This window comes from Ornithorhynchus anatinus, chromosome 11 (assembly GCF_004115215.2).
Source record: "Ornithorhynchus anatinus isolate Pmale09 chromosome 11, mOrnAna1.pri.v4, whole genome shotgun sequence".
Classification (NCBI taxonomy): domain Eukaryota; kingdom Metazoa; phylum Chordata; class Mammalia; order Monotremata; family Ornithorhynchidae; genus Ornithorhynchus; species Ornithorhynchus anatinus.
This window is the reverse complement of record NC_041738.1, coordinates 9,342,276-9,361,196: the sequence shown is the minus strand read 5'-3', so window position 1 is coordinate 9,361,196 and position 18,921 is coordinate 9,342,276.

Sequence of the window (18,921 nt, the reverse complement as noted above, 5' to 3'; positions counted from 1 at the left end):
TCTTGATCACTTGAATCACTGCAGATTCATGTGCCATAAACCCTGCAGCAAAGCTATCACCTTGGCATTGTACCAGATCAGGCCGATCATTTCAGTTTTGCCTAAACAGGCTGCAAGGTGATTTTGTTTTTGAGAGATTCATTTCGACACTGGGGCCATGTTGAATTTTATGGAAGTAAAAGCAGCCACACTTCGGCACTCCCAGATCAAACAGTGAATCTTTTTGAATTCAGATTGAGCACATGGGTCCAGCCCTCTGAATTCATTCACGCTACTGATCTCTGATCTCTGGAGAAGCTTGGAGTTTCATATGGTAAAAACAGTGTAAATCACTGAGTCAGAATCATTTAGGACGTGAATGAACCATGTGAAGTATCCAGGAGCCCAAGAAATATTTCCCAGCAAAGTAACACCGGTTGATAAAGACCGCCTTCATCTCATGGATGGTCACTCTGCCAATTACCTACTAGAAATTTAAATTAGATGCTTTGCACTTACACTGCTGTACTGTGGATTAAGGACTTCCGAGTCGGATTAGTTCGTCCTGAAGACGGAGAAGAGGTTGGTTGAAAAACCAACAGCACATGTCTCCAAATACAGTCTTGCATCTGAGCCAGGCTTTTTCTGCAGGTGGGTGGTAATAATAATGTTGGTGTTTGTTAAGCGCTTACTATGTGCAGAGCGCTGTTCTAAGTGCTGGGGTAGATACAGGGTAATCAGGTTGTCCCACGTGAGGCTCACAGTTAATCCCCATTTTACAGATGAGGTAACTGAGGCACAGAGAAGTTAAGTGACTTGCCCACAGTCACCCAGCTGACAAGTGGCAGAGCTGGGATTCGAACCCATGACCTCTGACTCCGAAGCCCAGCCTCTTTCCACTGAGCCACGCTGCTTCCCCCATGCTTAGGGTGCTTAGGGTGCTACTGATTTAGCAGCCTGACATTGGCTCCACGGTGGTGGGAGAAGAGTAGGATGGAGGCCTCTGCTAGGCAAATCACACAGGACTTGGGTTCCAATCCCGGCTCCACTGCTTCTCTGCAGTGTGACCTCTGGAAAGTCACTTAGCGTCTCTGTGCTTCAGCCCCCTAGTCCTCAAAATGGGGCAATTCAATACCTGTTCTCCTTCCTACTTAGACGGAGAACCCCATGTAGAACCTGATGATCTTGTATCTACCTCAGCGTTTAATACAGTGTCTGGCACATAGTAAGTGCTTAACAAATACCATAAAAAGGGCCCTTGGGGACCACTCCTATTAGATCCTGCCTAGTCCTAGGCTCTATCCATCTCAGCCCAAACACTGGGAAGCTCTTTCCTGCCATCTTTAAGGCATCTGGAACTCTCTGCTCAAAAGTCATTCCTTGGGGAACAGGATAAACCTCTACGGAGCCTTCACGAGCTTCTCACTTTGCTCCAGGATGATAACAGGTTTCATCTAACAAAAGAGTGAAAGAAATAAGCCATAGCCGGTGGAATTGACAGTGTCCTTTAAAAGCTGGCATGGAACGTTTGATAAAAATACAGGAATAGATCAGAGCACAGTGAATCATATTTAGGGGAAATCTCTTTTGAAAAGCTCATGGTGGGTCATGTTTTTTTCATGCTTGTCAACTAGCCTGAATAATTTGCTTAAAATAAATGGGAGGGAAGGGCAAGTTGCTATGCAAAAGAAACTCAACAGACCCTGGACTAGACATCTAGCTTGTTCCAACTCCTTAGGAAGGCTCAGTGCGCAGATACTGTGCCGGGGGAGGGCTTTTTATTCAGTCAGTTTTTCTTCTTCTTGGACGAAACACAAGAACACCGCAGCACCCGTGCTTTTGCCAATTCTGAATGCAAACAGACCTGATCAATTGCCGGAGTTGAAAAACCGAGAATCGCATTTGTCAGTTTCTAATACAGGAGCCAAATGAGTTTAATATAGTCTCGTTGTTGGCTTTATTAAGTCTTTGTTAAGCCAATCTTGGCTAATGATCCCACTCAATAAGAAGCATTTTAATAAAGTAAGCTTTCTTTAAAGATAACCTCTCCTGCAGACTTGATTCTAAAAATACCGAAGGCCAAAACACAGCCGTCTAAAAGAGTCTGAAATAACCAAATTATGATGGTTCTATAAGGCCAGCCACAAACCAGGGGGCAATTCTAATCTCTTTCATTTCTGCTATGCTCAATAATTTTTCATATTATTGCCTTTAAAATGATTTTTCATGGTACTTTATATTCCTTTTATGCTATTAAAGCATCACAACAGGAAAGAGAGAAGCTTGCTCATGCGAAGTCACTGTCACCTTCTCACTCAAGAGTGAGAATCAAATTCTGAATGAATCCGATTTCTTGAGCCACCCATTTAGCAGTTCTGTATTCCTTCATTCTTTATTTTTTATTATTATGGTATTCGTTAAGCGCTTACTATATGCCAGACACTGTACTGAGTCCTGGGGTAGATACAAGGTAATCAGGTCCCACTTGTGGCTCACAATCTTAAATCCCCATTTTACAGTTGAGGTAACTGAGGCACAGAGAGGTTAAGTGACTTGCCCAAGGTTGCACAGCAGGCAAGTGACGGAGTCAGAATTAGAACCCAGATCCTACTGACTCCCAGGCCCACGCTCTAGCCATTAGGCAACGCTGCTTCTCCTCGCCTCTCCAACAGGACATACAGCCTTGAGGAAAAAGCCCTCTGTTTTGAGGAGGAATTAGACCTCTCAGGCCTCAACCCAGAACGTAATTGACTATTGAACCATCTTGTATTTTTCTTAGAAATTCTGCATTAATGGACTCTATGTCTTTCTTTGTCATCTACCTTTCTCTCTGTCACTCTCTCTCTCTCTCTGACTTTAGTGTCTCCTCTAAGGTTTGATGTTTTCTCTCCTGCCAAGCTCATGGAGGTTTCGGAGACTCTGTGGAAAAGCGGGGGATACTCATGGATGCCTAGTTCAGGGGCTACTGTTGTTATTGTAATAGAAGGTTTATTATATGCCAAGCACTGTTTTAAGCTCTGGGGAAGATACAGGTTCATCAGGTTGGACACAGTTCCTGTTCCACATGATGCTCACAGTCTAAGGGGGCGAAGAGGTATTGAATTCCCATTTGACAGATGAGGAAGCTGAGGTATCCATCTGGGGTTGAGCCAGTTTTAACCCCCTTCCACCTTGGAGAGAGGTAGAAGTCACGGTGCATTCGACACGGGAGTATCGTCAACATCATCGTTATCATAATTGGGGAATTTGTTAAGCTTTTACTGTGGGCCAAGCTCTATACCAAACACTGGTGTAGGTACAAGATAATCAGGACGGTACATTCCCTGTCCCACATGGGGCTCACAGTCTAAATAGGAGGGAGAGCAAGCACTGAATCCCCATTTTACAGATGGGGATACTGAGGTACAGCAAACTGAAGCGACTTGTTCAAGATACCATAGGCGGCGAGCGTCGGAATTGGGCTTAGAACTCAGGTCTTCTGCTTTCCGGGCTTGTGTGCTTTCCATCAGACAGTGTCATCAGCACTGATGGGTCCTCCTCATTATCAGTAGGCCCCATCACGTGCAGAGCGCTGACCAGGAACTGCTCATGACCCTTCAATAGAACTGAGACACATCCCTGATTTGAAGTCGCTTAGCACTGGGGTTAAAAAGAGAGGGCTCGAGGAATAGTCTGTGAGACGGTTATCTTTTCTGTGCCTTAAGTACCTCAACTGTAAAATGGGGATTAAGACTGTGAACTCCATGGGGGACAGGGACTGTGTTCATCCCTATCAGCTTGCATCCATCTCCGCGCTTAGTGCAGCGCCTGGTACACAGGAAGTGCTAAACAAATAATGTAACCTGGCTGCCAGAAAGTTTTAGCAACCCAGTAATGGGTGATTCATTTCTGTCAGAGGGTTCTCCAGAGACAGCAATCTTTCACCCTAGAATTGACAGAGACCTGCTGCGTCTCCCATCAGCCTTCTTCTGAATAGCCACCAAACAGGCCAGAGGAAAACCGACTCTATTATTCCCTAAGGAATGTCTGTTTTGGGGAATCCTCTAAAACATCTCCCTCTATAGCAGCGAAAACTCAGAGAGCAGGATTGCCTAGTGGTTAGGGGCGTGGGCCTGGGAGTCAGAATGACTTGGGCTCTGATCCTGGCTCCGCCACTCATCTACTGTCTGACCTTGGGCAAGTCATTTCACTCTCTGTGCCTCAGTTACCTCATCTGGAAAATGGGGATTAAGACTGTGAACCCCACGTGGGATGCGGAATGTGTCCAACGTGATTAGCTTGTATCTTCCTCCGTGCTTAGGAGAGTGCCTGGCACATAATAAGTGCTTCACAAATACCATAAAATTTTTTAAAAAAAGGAGAGCAAATCCAAATAGACTGAAACCCATTAGACAATGGGCCTGGATGTGAAAGGACCCAAAGACTGCACGGACTCGGCGGGAATACTGAATTATTTACGTTTATTTCAGTTATCCTTTTGTTCAGCAGAAATATGACAAAGCAATCCCAGGTAATACAATTCCCCACATTTTCAGCTGCTTTCAGCAAGTTGCAAGGTGGAATCCTGCCCCTTATTGTGTCATGCTAATCAAGTTACATTTCGACTTCGTGGGCACCAACCGGTACCGGGGTTATTGATTTATGTGTCGTACATGGATTGGAGCGTTGTGGGGACCTTTAATTTAGAGGGGTCAGAGCTTGTCCGTCGTCACGCCTTCCTCAGTGTGCAACAGGAGAATGCTTTCTCCAGAGATTCCCACCTTTCAGAGGCCCTGACTGCTGCCCGGTTTAGTGTGGTGGGATGAGCGGAAGCTACCAAGGAGCAGCGTAGCGGTTTTCCTCCAGATAATCTGGGTGTGGGCTGGTTCGTCCCCTGTCAATCAATCAGTGGCATTTATTGAGCACTTACTGTGTGCGGAGCATTGTTACAACACTACAGAGCTGGTAGACACGTTCCCTGCCCACAGTGAGTTTATATACTAGAGAGGGAGAGAGACATTAATATAGGAGTCAGAGGATGTGACTCCGCCACTCGTCTGCTGCGTGACCTTGGTCAAGACACTTAAGTTCTCTGTGCCTCGGTTCCTTCATCTGTAAAATGGGGATTAAGCCTGTGAGCTCCATGTGGGACAGGGACTGTGTCTGACCTGATCAGGTTATATCTACCACAGTAGATATAATTGATTGATTGACCTTGGGCAAGTCAGTTCACTTCTCTGGGTCTCAGTTGCCTCATTCATAAAATGGGGATTAATCAATCAATTGTATTTACTGAGTGCTTAATGTGTGCAGGGCGCTGCATTGTTCGGAGAGTACGATATAATAGAGCTAGTAGCCACCTGTGGCCCTTCCTGGAGGCAGAGGGATGGACGAGATGACTTCTCAAAGGTTTCAACCCTTAATCCCCAGTAACAAGAACATCTTGAGTTTGTAGAGTGTTGCACATTGTTTTTCCATCTTGCTCTCCTGATATTCCTGGGAAAGTCAGGTATTATTATTCCCAGTTTGCAGATGAGGCCCAGAGAGGTTAAGTGATTTTCCCGAGGACAGTGGCTGAGCTGAGACTAGTGGTTGAGGAACAGCATGGCCTATTAGAAAGAGCAGAGGCTTGGGAATCAGAGGACCTGGGTTCTAATCATCATCATCATAATATTTGTTTCGCACTTACTATGTGCCAGGCACTGTACTAAGCATTGGGGGAGCTACAAACTTATCAGGTTGGACACAGTCCCTGTCTCACATAGGACTCACAGTCTCGATTCCCATTTTACAGATGAGGTACCTGAGGCAAAGAGAAGTTACGTGACTTGCCCAAGGTCACACAGCAGACAGATGGTGGGGCTGGGATTAGAAGCTGGATCCTTCTGACTCCCAGCCCCTTGCTCTACCCACTAGGCCATGCTGCTTCTCCAATCCTGGCTTTGCCAGTTGCCTGTGATGTGACCTTGGGCAAGTCGCTTAAATCCTCTGTGCCTCAGTTTCCTCAACTGTAAAATGGGGACTCAGTACCTATCTTCCCTTCTACTTAGATTGTGAGCCCCATGTGAGACAGGCACTGTGTCCAATCTGATTAATTTGTACCTTCCCTTGAGCATAGTAAGTGCTTAAATAAAGTAACGACCACCACCCAGATCCCCTGATTCAATCTTCTATGTCAATCCTCATCTACAAGCATAGACCACCTCCGCCCAACGAACCCTAATATATACTGGTGAGACTGCAGCATTCTAGTACGAAAAGTCTGATCTGAATTCGAACTGTAAAATGCACCATTCGTTTCTCCCGCACCACGAGCTATTTCCATCTCTCCCAATAATGCACCATTGTGAAAACCTCTTTATCGCCAATCCACGAATGACCATTATCAGCAGCCAGGTGAGTTTTGTTTGCTTTCCAGAACAATATTTGTTTGTCTAGCACATCCCAGAATAGCTGAACCCTGCCACTCAGTAATATACTCCCGTCCCTGTCATTCTCAAATGATCGCGGCCGGGAGACCAAATCAGCTCCGGGGTCTATCTTTACTTCATTTATATTCTTTAATAAGCTAAAATTGAACTTCAGTCAATGTTTTCAGTCAGATTCATGGGCCTGCTGCTCCTTGCGACGCTTCTGATAAATCTCTCCCCAAACCGTCGGCTCGAATAGGGGCCCAAAATGACTGAGCCAGTATTTCAGAGATATCCCGAATGAAAATGTCGAACACACCACCTCCTTTTGTTCTTCCGACTAGGGTGATGGGGTTAGGGTTATCTCCTCGCCAGGACCAAGCTGACCTTCCCTGCCACCGGGACGGCGTACTGAGTCCCTGGGGATTTTCCCAGCCTTCCCGAACTCAGCCCTTGAAGACAAACTCAGCCGCCCACGGTGACAGAGAGGAAGGCTCTTTGGGTAATGAAGACAAGTAGCATTTCAGGGCTCAGAGGAGCTCCGAGGATTCATTTGCACGAGCTGCTGCCCCAGGGAGGTGAGGTTTTCTAAACGATCCAGCTCCAACTCGAGGGAAATCTGTTTACTTCAAACCTCCAGCCCTTGGGGGTCAGTCATCCAGGGTTTCTGAGGAGACCTGCTCAGTCATCCAGGGTGAACTGTGGTTTCTGAGGAGACCTGAACTTCTTCCCGCATTTTTCCTCCTTAGGAGCGGCCGAGGCTCTCTTGTTTTACAGCCCCGGCTCTTCCGCTCCGAAATTGAGACATGTGCCTATGACAGTCTCTTTCCATGAAGACAGATCGCTCTCCCTGCAAGGTCAAACCTCCTCGCGGCCGTAGATTTTGGCAGACGCATCAGTCAAAAATGACAACAGACAATCACCTCAGAGTCCCCTGGCTGTCTGGCTTGTCAAAACCCTTCAAAGGGATATTACGCCTAATAGAACCTTTTCTTTAAACACCTTCTCCCTCCCCTGTTTTCCAATGTAAAAATGACCCGGTGTATTTCAGAAACCGGGATGGCAACTTGGAAAGCAAAGCCGTTTTGTAAAAGGCGTTTGGTGATGTTGCAAATTCAACACCATAAATCCTCGCAACTCACTGCTCCTTTCTGATGAGAAACGGGTGTTTACCAAAGTCTAACCCAGCAGAGGAATAAGTCTAATTATGCTGACAAATAAAAATGTTGTTTCTCCTGAAAGAGTCACGCTGTACAAAGTACAGGACATAAATCTATTGATCTTGATATTTTCATCCGTCCCTCTAAACTTTAACCTCTCTGTGGGCAGGGAATGGGTCTACCAACTCTGTAGTACTGAATGCTCCCAAGGGCTTAGTACAGTGCTCTGCACACAGAAAGTGTTCAGTAAATGCCACTGATTGATTCCTTTTGGGTTCAGGAGGACGCTAGCCTGCTCTCAACACGGGCTGCTGGGGAGAAAGAATAGTTATAGCCTTTTATGTAGAGAATTAGAACCAATTTACAGGCAGGGAATGTATCAGTTATATAGTTCTATCGTACTCTTCCAAGTGCTTAGAGCAGTGTTCCACGCTCAGCAAGTGCTCAATAAATACGAATGACTGACTGACAGTGGGGACTAATGGAAATACCATGGCACCAGGAATCAGGAGACCCTAATTTAAATCCCAGATCAGCCACGGGCCTGCTGTGTGACCTGGGGAGAGTCACTTAACCTCTCCTTGCCTCAGTTTTCTTATCTGTAAAATGGAGATCAGTTGCCTATTCTCCCTTCCTCTTAGATTATGAACACTGTATGAGTCAGGGACTGTGTTCGGCCTGACAAATTTATATCTACCCCAGAACTTAGCACAGTACTTGTCACCAAGTAAATGTAAGCAATTTATTAAGTGTTAATTTATTAATACTATTACATGAAATTAATACTTTGCTAGAATAGTGCTCGAGGGTTAGGCCACAACCAAAACTGTGTGCTTCAAACACCCTCCAAAATGGTCTGGTGGGAAGTTGGCCAGGGAAATGCAGGGTAAGAAAGGATGAAAATTATATGACCCAAAAAACAGAGGAGCTGTATTGCCTAAGACTCCCAGAAAACATCTAGACATTTTGAGAGGAGTTTACCTACTCTGCCATAGGTGGAGAATCATATGTGGGATAGTGTTTAGTTTTCCAGAGTAAAAGATTCTAGTTGTGCTACCTTTGCTGGATGATGCCACTAGTGGAACAAGCCCAGGCCTGGGAATCAAAGGACATCGGTTCTAATCACCGCTCTGCCACATGTCTGCTGCGTGACCTTGGGCAAGTTGCTTAACTTCTTGGTGCATCATTTCCCTTATTTGTAAAATGGGGATTAGGATTGTGAACCCCATGTGGGACAGGACAGTGTCTAACCCTATCATCTTGTATCTATCCCAGTACTTAGAACAGTGCTTGGCACTTAGTAAGCACTTAACAAATACCACAGTTATTATTATTAATAACCCAACCTGAATCCAGTCTTGGGCTCCACCGTAAGAAGACTTTCCTATGATGAGGGTTTTCTTTCTCTGTTTAATAAATTCACATAAAATAGGCTGGGGACATGAGCAGCTACTTTTGAAATTTGTGACTGGAAAGATGGCCACTTCCATTGGCGATCTGGTTTCAAAGCACATTTTTAAAAAGGTGTTTGTTAAGCACATACTATGTTCCAGACATTCAACTAAGTGAGGCAATCAGGTCCCACGTGGGACTCTGAGTCTTAATCCCCATTTTACAGAGGAGGAAACAGGGGCACAGAGAAGTAAAGTCACTTGCCCAAAGTCACACAGCAGAGAAGTCAAAATTAGAACCCAGATCCTTCTGTCTCCCAGGCCCGTGCCGTTTCTCCAGTTGTTAAAAGGCTTCTGTCTCTTTTGGCTAATTCCTTGATGTACAGTGACAAAGTTCAGTCGTTGACTCTCTCTAGATTTTTTCCAAGTGTAATATCGACTTAACATTGACTTTGCTCACTGCTTGGTTTGGGAGCCTAGTTCATCCATGATTACTTGGGCTTTTGTAAAGCAAGCCAAGAAGTTCTGGCTAGACTAACAGCTCTTTCCCTTTGGGATACATTGAATTTTAATTTTTGCTCAGAGCTGTGCATCAAGGCAGCCTCAGGCTCATGATGCTTCTATTTCTGCTTCTTATATGAAGACTAGAGAAGCAGTGTGGCTTAGTGGACAGAGCATGGATTTGGGAGTCAGAAGGACCTGGGTTTTAATCCTGGCTCTGCCACATGTCTACTGTATGACCTTGGGCAAGTCACTTAACTTTTCTGGGCCTCAGTTATCTCATCTGTGAAATGGGGATTAAGAGCGTGAGCCCCATGTGGGGCAGGGACTGTAACTAATCTAATTAACTCGTATCTACTCTAGTGCTTCATTCATTCATTCAATAGTATTTATTGAGCGCTTACTATGTGCAGAGCACTGTACTAAGCGCTTGGAATGAACAAGTCGGCAACAGATAGAGACAGTCCCTGCAGTTTGACGGCTTTACAGTCTAATCGGGGGAGACGGACAGACGAGAACAATGGCAATAAATAGAGTCGAGGGGAAGAACATCTCATAAAAACAGTGCTCGGCACATATTAAGCACTTAACAGGTACTATTATTATTATTGTCAGGCTGAATAATGGTAGCTTTTTCCTTCTGAGGAGTGGGCTGCAGCAAAACAGATGGAATAACCAATCACCTCATCTCTGCCACAGTGGCCATCTCCTCACCACCTCCACACCTAACAGCCCTGGAGCCACACCCACCCTCTGGCTTCCAAAATCCAGAAACGCCCCGAGTGCTGGGTCCCACTTGAAGTCCTTGATCTGGATCCAGCGTGGGGAGCTGCAGATATTACTCCCCACTCCCCTATAAATAAGAACAAAGCAGGTCTAGTCTTCCTCCATTATCCAGGAAAAATCGACCATCGATACTTGAAAATACAAGCTACAAAAGTCAACCCACCAACTTCTGTTAGCATTGATCATCTTGGAAACAAAGTGTGTTTGTGTGTGTTTATTTTCCCCTTGGAGCCATTTAGTGAAGCTATTCCACACCACAGTGTTTTGCTTGGTGAGGGCAGAAGACTAAATGTTCTCAAAGCATCTATTGAAACATGTGGGTAGGAGATCTATACATGTCTTCAATCAGCAGCAGAGTGTGAAAACACTTTTCCAAATGATTTGAAAACACATACCTCTTTGCAAAGAAGAGCGGGCGTTGCCAGGAGCCAGCCATGCTGCTGCTGTCTAGGATATCCTTGATTTCTAGGAAGACCAAGCTCTGAGTGCAGGGAAAAGGGCTGGAGGATCTTGATTGGACTATAAGCTTTTCATGGGCAGGGAATATGTCAATCAACTGTGTTACATTGTACTCTCCCAAATACATGGTAGGTGCTCAATAAATGCCATCAATTGATTGATTTAAGTTGCAAGTTTCAATACTACTTAATATCTTCAGAAAGCCTTGAAACGGTAACTCAACCAGACTCAGCTACCAGATTCTAAGACGCACCTCGATGGGGTTCCCACAGTTCCAAAGAGGGGTTCAGAGAGCGGCTGCGATTGGTCAGAGAGCCAACCAGCTGTCAGGAATTGAGAGATTCTGACTCAGACCAGCGGGCCTCAGTATCTCCCAGAGGGCTAAGTGAACAGGTGTAACCTTTCCCCTTCCTCCTGAAGATCAGTGAGTTATGGGTCTTTTCTCCCTTGTTCTTATTGAGCATGCAGAACAGAAATTAGATGACTCAGTGGATTTAGTCATTCACCAGAGAGCTTTATCCTGAGAACAAGACATAGAAATCACGGGGAAAGAATCCACTAAATGTGTAAATATAATTAGTCCGGCTATTCTATGCCAAATCCTTCTTAAGCCCAGCGCATACAGGGGCTTAAGGAGTCTTGTTTCTGTGACTCTTGAAAGAGTGAATTTTTACTAGGGCTGCACTAATTTGATTTATCTCTGAAATGAGTCCATATTACCAGTACAGTGCTGCAGTTTCAATATGTGCAGATTAATTTACATTTTGAACTAATTGAGCAGCTGAAATAGCCACTAATTGACTATCACCAAAGAACACATCCATTTGGGAAATACACAGACTAAAGTTGTGTTTACAAACCTAATTGCCCCAAAGTAAATGGTTGTTCTTGGCCTTAATAGATTTAACACGCTTTCCTGTAGTTTGGGGCATAGTTTGGTGTCCAGGAGAAGTCTGAAGCTGAAAGAAAGGACTTTCTACGCTATCTTAAATCTATATTGTTGGCTAGATTGAAAACTCCTCGAAGGAAGATAGCAAGTTTACCACTTGTACCGTACTCACCCAAACATTTAGGAGCGATTGGCAAACTCTTAGCACTCAATAAATACCTCTGATTGAGGTTGTTCAATTGGGGCTTCTTATCATCTCTCGCACAGCCTAAAAGTGACTTTTTCCGAAGCCGCAAACTCCTCCCTCCTTTCTCTGAGAAGAAAAAAATCTCTAGAACATAGTAAACAAAGTAGTAGTATTTGTTAAGCATTAACTACGCGTCAAGCACTGTTCTAAGCCCTGAGATAGATGCAAGTAAATCAGGACAGGCTGTGTTCCTGTCCCACTTGGGGCTCACAGTTCAACTAGGAAGGAGATCAGAACCTCTAGAAAGTTATCCTTTGTGCAGATATCCCCAGGGATATCAAGATAGAAGACTGCTCACACCAATTCCCAGTCTGGCCATTTGGAATTTTTCCTGTTTTCCATGATTGGCAACTGCTTAAGCACACATCATTTAAATGAATGAATTTCTCAACTGTCTTTCTTCTTTAGATTGGGAGTGCTTTGAAAATGAAGGGCTATGTCTTTGCCTAGCCGGTAGCCCCTGCTGTATCTAATATGTGAGGCTGTTTTCTAAAGTAGATGTTTAATTAATGGTGGGGAAGGACTTTGTCTCCTCTCTAAGACTTTTTGGCTTTGCTTTGCTTGTATGGTATTTGTTAAATACTTACTATGTGCCATGCACTGTACTAAATGCTGAAGTGGATACACGCTAATCAGGTTGGATACAATCCATGTCCTACATGAGACTCACCGTCTTAAGCCCCATTTTCCAGATGAGGGAACTGAGGCCCAGAGAAGCGAAGCGACTTGCCCAAGCTCACACAGAGAACAAGTCGTGGAGCAGGGATTAGAACCCAGGACGTTCTGACTTCCAGTCCTGTATCTATCTAGGCCACGCTCCTTCTCAGTAGCCCTCCTTGTGGGCAGGGTATGTGTCTACCAAGTCTGTGGTGTTGTACTTTCCCAAGCACTTGGTACAGTTCTCTGCACACAGTGAGCACTCAATAAATCCCATGGATTAACTGATTGACTGGCCCAGCCAGGTCTTCCTACCACAGTTGTCAGGGAATTTATTGTTGGGGGGAGGGGCGGGACACTTACCCATGAGAGCAGTACTAGGAACCTCAGAAGTGGCCCACAAGGCTTCTTCATGTTGGGAGAGTCCCACCCCTTCTGTGGAAGAAAAATGCACACGTTAAACCCAATCCTGCCCCTTCCCAGGGTTTCCAGAGCATGGGCTGGGGACGTGGGTTATATCAGTACACGGGTACATACAAGATCAACAGGTCCCACAGGGAGCACACAGTCTAAGTATAAGGGAGAATAGGTATTGAATCCCCATTTTGCAGATGTGGGAAATGAGGCACAGAAAAGTTAAGAGACTTGTCCAAGGTCACACAGCAGGCAAGTGGGAGAGTGGGGATTAGAACCCAGGTCTTCTAACTCCCAGGCTGGTACTCTTTCCACTAGGTCACACTACTTCATTACCATGTCAATCTATCAATTGACAATCCTCTAGACTGTAAACCCATTGTGGGCAAGGAATATGTCTGTTATATTGTTATGTTGAACTCTCCCAAGCACTTAATACAGTGTTCTGCCCACAGTGAGTGCTCAGTAAACATGACATTGATTGACTGATTGATCAATGATATTTATTGAGTGTTTACTTTGTGCAGAGCATGGTACTAAGCCCTTGGAAAAGTGAAATACACCATATTTTCCCTGCCTCCCAAACCTGCCTGTTTCATTCTGAGCTAGCCATGTTCCACTCTGAGCTAGCCATGTCCCTCTCAATCCCTGACCTTAGAGAAAGGTCCCAGTTTTTCTCAAGCCAACTTGCCTGACCCCAAATTCTATCTGAGCAAGTCACTTTGCGAGGCTGGCAGAACCATGATTTGTAATCACCAACCCTCACGTTCCTGTATTAAAATTCCATTTGGTTTGGGGATATAAAAAAAACCAACACCGGGTCGTTTCACACACGGCCCCCAGAACAACAAGCTGGGTAAATAAATGCTTCTAAAAACGCTTAAATGATTGAAAGTGGATAAGCCCTTCCGTTTCCAAAAGGAGGCCCTGTTTGGGTGTTTTATTGGCTCGCTTTGCTGCTGTTCTGGTATTCCATTTCTGCAGCGCATGTAATTCATTATCTGCGCATTTGCATTCGGTTTTACTACCGACATAGGTCACTGCCAACACACTGTGCCTCTGACAGGTTTATAATTCTGCTGACACAGGTTGGCAGATAGACACCTCCCCCGCCCAACCACATAACGTAAACATAAATTTTACTGAGTAAATAGAACCAAGCTGTTTAGTGTGCGATCATCAGAGGAGAGGCGTAGCCGGAGAACAAGGGCCCACAGCCGAGGCCATCTTTCCCGACGTCGGGGAAGACCTCATTCTTCTCCCTCCAAGTGGCAGGACCGGGGAGGGAAAGAAGGGAGACAGGGAAGGGCCGCGACTATCAACTCCAAACGTGCCAATGGGTGAGTGTAGTGGATACTGTGCAGTGGATCTAATCAGTCTTCAATTAGTGAAATTTACTGAACGCTCACTGTGAGCAGAGTACCGTACAGAGCGCTTGGGAGAGTACAGTCTAACGGAGTTGGCAGACCCGTTTCCCTCCCACAGTGAACTTACAGTCTTGAGGGGAGATGACAAGCAGCGTGGCCTAGTGGGAAGAGTCCAGGCCTGGGAGTCAGAAGACCTCGGTTCTGTAAGTTCGTCTCTAGACTGTAAGCTCAATGTGGGCAGGGGAAGTCACTGTTTATTGTTGTGCTGTACTCTCCCTAGCGCTTAGCACAGTGCTCTACACGCCGTAAACGCTCGATAAATACGACCGAATGAAGTTCTGGATCTGCCACTCTGTTGCTGTGTGATTTTGGGCAACTCAGTTAATTTCTCTGGGCCTCAGCTTCCTCATCTGTAAAATGGAGATTCAATTCCTGTTCTCCCTACTGCTACTTAGGCTGGAATCTCCATGCGGGACTGGGACTGTGTTCACTCCGATAAACTCCTGTCGACCCCAGCGCTTAGAATCGTGCTTGACACAAAGTCAGTGCTTAACAAATTCCCTAACTAACTCACTTAGCTAACTGCCTGGCACTGGGGTAAATCTGGACAAACCCCCTCAGGAATCAAGGAAGGCTTCCCGGAGCAGGTGAGGTGTGTTTCTGGGGAACGAGCAGAGGGGTGTGATTGCTTTGATCAACAGGGAGGATGCGGGGCGGGTGTCGGATGGTCAGCAAGAGAGGCTGCCACTTCAGGGGAACCGAGAGGGGGCAGAAGCGGAGCTGAAGTTGAAGGAGAGATTACGGCATATGGGTAATTTGACGGTTGGGTTTCTATCTACGCCCACGATGCAGAGAGAGGCTCCTTTTGGAGCTCTTGCTCATTTGTTACTGTGAGATGAAATCCTTGTCCTTATTGCATGACACTCACAGCACATGTGAAAACTGGGCACAAGCCAAGCCAACCGTCTGAGCTCGTTCAAACTGATTTAGATTAGGGTATTGACCAAGCATATCTCTTTTTAAAAACGACCCCTTAAGTGGGTCCTGTTCAGTCATTTGATACTGGGATTTGGACCCAATTCAACGAAGAAAGAGCGAGGCCTAATGGATAGAGCACCGGCCTGGGAGTAAGAAGACCTGGTTCTAATCCAGGCTCCACGGCTTGTCTGCTGTGTGACTTTGAACAAGTCACTTGGCTTCTCTGTGCCTCAATTACTTTATCTGCAAAATGGGGATTAAGACTGTGAGCCCCGTGTGGGATGGGGACTGTGTCCCACACTTTTAGCTTGTATCTGCACCACCGTTTAGTACAGGACCTGGCACATAGTAAGGTCTTAAAGATACCATTAAAAAAGATAGATATTTTCATTCCTGGCTGTTTCAGCAAAGAAGCTAACCTGGGTCCACTCATTAAGGTAAAGGCATTTTTGCTGTAGGGGGAGCTCCCTTAATCTGAAACTTTCCCACCGACCCGCCACTTAATGTTGCATTTACAGTAATGAAAACGCACTTAGAACCAATTACGTTAGCAGCTAGACTATCATTAACGCTTGTGGGTTTGCGATCTTGGTCTCGGATTTAAATATGATCAGCTCATTCTAAGGAGGCACTCTGATTTCTTTTTTTTTTTTTTAAAGAGGTGAAAATGTCTTGTTTTGCCACTGTCCAAAGAGCTGCTATTGGAGGGCCCAGAAATTAGTTGGATGCCCTTTAATCAATCAATCAACCAATGGTAATAATAATGTTGGTATTTGTTAAGCGCTTACTATGTGCCGAGCACTGTTCTAAGCGCTGGGGTAGACATAGGGGAATCAGGTTGTCCCACGTGGGGCTCACAGTCTTAATCCCCATTTTACAGATGAGGGAACTGAGGCACAGAGAAGTGAAGTGACTTGCCCACCGTCACACAGCCGACAAGTGGCAGAGCTGGGATTCGAACTCATGAGCCCTGACTCCAAAGCCCGTGCTCTTTCCACTGAGCCACGCTGCTTCTCTAATGGTACTCAATGGTACTGATTGAGTGCTCTTTTTGTGCAGATGAGAGCACCTAATAAGTGCTAGGGAGAGTAAAATATGACAACGTTGGTAGACGGATTCCCTGCCCATCAGGAGTTGACAGTCTAGAGCAGGAGATAGACATTAAAATAAATTACAGATTTATACATAATAATAATAATGACGATGGCATTTGTTAAGTGCTTACTATGTGCTAGGCACTGTTCTAAGCACTGGGGTAGATGCAGGGTAATCAGGTTGTCCCATGTGGGGCTCACAGTCTTAATCCTCATTTTACAGATGAGGGAAGTGAGGCCCACAGAAGTTAAGTGACTTGCCCAAGGTCACACAGCAGCCAAGTGATGGAGCTGGATTTAGAATTCAGCTTCTTCTGACTCTCAGGCCCATGCTTTTTCCAATAGGCCACACTGCTTCTCTGTGTGTAAGAGTTGCTAGTGTCAAGAATTGCAGTAATAATACTGGCATTTATTAAGCTCTTTCTATGTTCCAAGTCCTAAGCTAAGCATCGGGGTAGATGTTAGAGAATCAATTCATATCTAGGCCATGTCCCAAATGGGCCTCAGTCTTAGAGGGAGAACAGAACTTTTATCCCTATTTTACAGATGAGGAAACTGAGTTCCAGAAAGGTCCAGTGACTTACCCAAGGTCTCACAGCAGGCAAGTGGCAAAGCCAGGACTAGGACCCAGATCTTCTGATCTCTCTTCCATTCTCTTTCCACTAGGCTTCACTGTCCCACGTCAGAATGATGCTACTTACTGTGTTTACTATTTGCCAAGTACTGTGTTAAACCCTGGGGTAAATGAGAATTAAAATTAACCTTGTGAGGGACCTCCATTTTTTTGGACAGCTCCTTATGACTTGTCAGTACAGTCCCCTAAGCACTTAGTACAGTGTCCTAAATACTCAGTACGGTGCCCTACATACTTAGTAAGTGCTCTGCACCCAGTAAGTGCTCAGTAAATATGAACAAATCAATAAATACAATTGATTGATTGAGTAGAGCAAAGTACCAATACATTTCTGGGGCAGGTAGATCTGGTTATCCCGGAATCTCTCAGGGTTTGAATCAGGGTGGGTACCGGACCCTAATTGAGTGGGTGATTACAATCCCTTAGGCCCTGGCCATGTGGGGTGAGAAAGTTGCTAACCTCCAGACCACTGTCCAGTTTCTCCTGGAGGAAGGATGGTCCCAAAATGTGGGTGGGGAGTTGAGGGGCAGGGATAGTATCACCAAGGTCCTGATTTGTTACAGCCATGCCATAATTGTCACTTTTCAGACATGCAGCTTGCCTCATCAAGCTTGAAATAAACATCTTTTGTTTTTGTCTCCGAAGCCTCCTGCCTGATGGGTGGTTTTAATTATTTCTTTGCTTCTGTTGGAACGCCCCCTCCCTGTTCCCACTTCCTCCTGTGCCTTGCTTACCCCTCCTTCCTCCTTCTCCTCAACTCTCCTCCTCCCACTTCTACTCCCTTAGAGAACAGCAGAACAGCGTGCACTCAGGGGCCCAGGTGAGCTGAGGGAGCGTGTAGTCTCTAGAGGGGGGGGATTGGTGGTAGGAACATGTTTGCCAACTCCACTGTGTTGTACTCCCCCAAGTTGCTGAGGGCTGCCATAACATCAAAGGCCTGGGAGTCACAAGGACCTGGCTTTTAATCCCAGCTCCATCACTTGTCTGCTGTGAGACCTTGGGCGAATCACTTCACTTCTCTGTGTCTCAGTTCCCTCATCTGTAAAATGGAGATTAAGAAATACCATTTAAAAAAAAATTATAGCCATGAGAAGGGGGTGCCAATTCAGTTCATCCGGTTCTTCCAGAGCAGATGAGCGATGGCACAAAGGGGACTTTATACTGAGGGGGGCATATTTGTGCCTGAGGAGTTTACCTGGACAGTTGCTGGCTGAACCCCAATATTTTACCAGGGTAGGCTCAGTACATGGTCATTTCTGAACTTAACGAGGGTGACTGTGGCAGCCCAGCCTGGTACAATCAGGCCAACTACTGCCTGAATCAAGGCTCTGTATCTCTACAAGTGTTTCCACTTGGTGACCTGAAAGGATTGATTGAGTGCTCCTGAGGCATCTAGCATTGTATTAGGCTCTTGGGGTCCGTGCCCAGGAGCAGGGACAGATGCTGCCTTCCAGGACTTGCCAGTCTAATAAGGGAGACAGAACTCTCTCCCTTACCCTTTCATTCATTCATTCAATAGTATTTATTGAGCGCTTACTATGTGCAGAGCACTGTACTAAGCGCTTGGGATGAACAAGTCGGCAACAGATAACAAGTACCCTGCCACCTAAACCAGTATAAAAATATTAACTATGATAATGAGAGATACAATTTCCCCAAAAATGAGTTGAAAAGGGATTTTTAAATCAATCAGTTGTATTTATTGAGTGCTTACTATGTACAGACTATTATACTAAGCACTTGGAGAGTATAATATGACGGAGTTGGTAAATCTATTCCCTGCCCATTTCCCATCAAATTGGGGAAAACGCAGATGCGGGGAAGACTGTGCTCAGAGATGGAATCCTTTGCCAGGGATTTGTCTCATTTGGGGTTCCAGAGCTTCCCAAGGCTCAGTGGGGTTGGGGGTCCCAGGACTGAGACAGCCCATTCTTCCCTGCAGAGGGGGAGGGAAGGGAACAGCAGAAATACATGTG